Below are 3,127 nucleotides of genomic sequence, written 5' to 3' on the forward strand. Positions count from 1 at the left end.
GACTTCTCGCTTCTTACCTTCAATGAAATAAAGAAAAAAAAAGAATGATTCCTTTGGTTGGATGCCAATTAACCAGTGACATCTTTAGGAAACAAACACAACTTTTTAAACTATATTCATATGCTGAAAGTAAATTAAATATTCCAACGTTCGGTCCACGATATTAATTAGTTAATGAATAATGAATTGATGACATACATTGATTGTTATATTTGTATTTGTCTGTTTAGGTGAGTCTTCTGCTCGGTTGGGCTGTAGTTTATATTAATTTTTCTTTTTAAATAAAATTGAAAATAACTATTTATTTAAAAAATGATTATAAAGTTTAGTTGGTTTGTCCTGAAAGGTTTGGGAATAACATATTTGTTTTGAAAATTTCTTGGGCTTAGAAATGATGATAAAGATGAGTTTGTTTGTCTCGAAAGATTGGTGAATAATATATTTGTTTTGAATTAGAAAATAATTAATAGGGAAGAATCAATTTGTTAGGGTTATTAATTTGAGGATAGTTAATTAATTTTGAAAAATTGTAGTTTTTTTTAATGTTATTTTTTTTAATGATATTTAAAGTTGTATATAAATAAGGAATGAATATAATCTATTATAATATAAAGGAGGATATAAATTAGTGTGTAAAGGGGTTTTTTGTTCTACAAATAAAGAGGTCTTATACACCATTTGTTTTGTTGTATTTGGTTATAACCTTAAAATTATATTATTATTAATTAATATTGAAATGTTCTATATGTATATATTCAGTGGTTAAATTAAGTATTGTATTTTTAATAGTGTTAATATTATGGAATTTGACATTTTCTTCTATTCTTCAATAATTCAACAAAATTTGATATTTTTATTTTTATGTAAGTTCTCTTGATTTACATGTAATTTTGAATGGAGTTTGAATACATTAGGTATCTAGTCATAAGCCATACCACTCTTAATGGGGGAAAGAGTTGCTTCTATGAGAAGGATCATAGAGGGTGTCTTGGTTTAAATTGTAAGATTAAAAATTATAAAATGTTTTTGAATTTTATCTTTTTGAATTTGTTGATTTTTCTTCACATTTCTTTATAGATGTTTTAGCCTCCAACTTTACATCTATATATAACAATAGTGAGATGTTGTAGCTTCAAACTTCACATCTATATAAGATAACAATAGTTACGAGAATCTTGAAGTGGAGCTTCCCTTTTTCCCGTTGGTTTACAATGGTGTCCAAGACAAAATAGGTCTTTGCATCCTATTAGTCTTTTTCTCAATGCTATATAGTTTTGGTTAGGCTTGTTCTAAAGATGAAGGTCAACTCCAAGATATTTGCATGAAGTAACTTCCATCAAGTTGTTATTGTCATAATTAGTATAAATAATCTTTTTGGATTTGATAATCATAACCCTTGTTTTGTCAATTTTTAATATCATACTTGTCCTAAAACAATTGTCACTCCAATTTTTCATTGTTAACTATTCAATTTCGACATAGCTTTTACCTCTTCTAATATATTCCAAAGGCTAACTCTAAGCACCATGTCAACCGATTTCCTAAAGTTAACAAAAGCAACACTAGAGATTGGTTTTATAATCATGACATTACTTTACAATAATCCTGAGGCTAAGTAGGTGGTCCATGGATAAATGATAGCTTTTAAACATGGTGTGGTCTTTAGCCATGTTTTTATAACTTTCTAACCATATGCTGATGATCTTTCCAAAATAATTCTAGATAACTTGGCTAAAAGAGTGCTTATCATAATGATATTATAATTAGAGGTGTTGGCTTTATCCTCACTTTTAAAACGCAAACAATAGATTGAGTTTTTATTCCATTTTTTCTCCTTTTTTCACATTCATGGACACTTTGAGTACTTTCCTATGATCCATGAATGGTAAAGGGGTAAACCGTTGGCCATAATTATGGAGCCTAACCCCAGTCGAATGAAGAGAGAAACCTATGGCCTCCCGAAGTTTATGGGAGATAAAATGTCTCATGTTTGGCTCATGACTACTTAAGCTAACCCTTGGGGCCAACGATGCTTTGATTCTAGGGTTTAGGGAAACTCTTGTGCATTATTAAATTGAAGAGCTTGTGATTGTGAAGGATAAGGACAAGTCCTCTCATTTTTAGAATTCTTCCTTAATAGATTTTGATACTTTCGCTTTTCGCTTTTGCAAGTAGCTTAATCGAAATTCATTGTCTTAAAAATAAAATCTCTTCCTAAGTGTTGAGGGTTTAGTTATTGTACATAATATTAGGAGACACATTCAACTCTTGAGGTAGAAATTCCAATGTCCAAAGGTATATTATTATTTTTAGTTTAACGAGTTGGAATTTTCCTCCATAATTTTTAGGATCGACATAAATCAAAGTTATCAAGATTGTTTAGTATGGTTGTGAAAGTTATATTTGAAGAAAATAATTTTTTTAACTAAAATTGTGTAGTTAGTATTGACAGCTCGCAAGCTAGTGCTAGTAGGAACTTGTAAGTTTGACAAGGGTCAATACATCCAAAGACACTCCCATATGGAAGTCTTACTCTAAAGGGATGCCTACCTTGACTTTGGAAAGGGTTAAGATGTCTGAAGACACTTTCATATGGTGGTCCCACTTCAAGGAAATACCTACTCTTTAAACCTCATCATAGTAGGACAATATATTCATTAAACATCTATAGACTCCCTCTAGTTTTAAACATGTGACCATCAACGAGGAAACACAAATCTTAACATTTGAATCCATTCAAATTATTATTAAAAACATGAAGATAATGTTTTTTTTTTTGCAAGTTTGACGAGACTATATCTCCATCATGTCCAATATATCACCCCGATTGGGGCTGGGAATTGAACTGATGACTTGACATCAAGGAGTGCCTTAACAAAGAACCGATCATCGTCTATCCAAAACCTCGTGGACAATTTTTATTTAATTTTTTTTTATTTTTTATAATAACATAATTGATTAATAAAAATAATAATTTTATCTATTTAAAAAATATAAATGATATATTTTTATAATAATAAATTGATAGTCGAAGGAGTTTAGCTCAAGTGGTAGAGGCACATATTGTGTTTCTAGTCGTGGCAAGTTCAAATCTCCAGAGACATGCTCTACTTGGTGAAAATTGTGA

The sequence above is a fragment of the Pinus tabuliformis genome, chromosome 4_1 (genome assembly GCF_031772625.1).
Source record: "Pinus tabuliformis cultivar Carrire ecotype Pingquan chromosome 4_1, CPIR1, whole genome shotgun sequence".
Lineage (NCBI taxonomy): Eukaryota > Viridiplantae > Streptophyta > Pinopsida > Pinales > Pinaceae > Pinus > Pinus tabuliformis.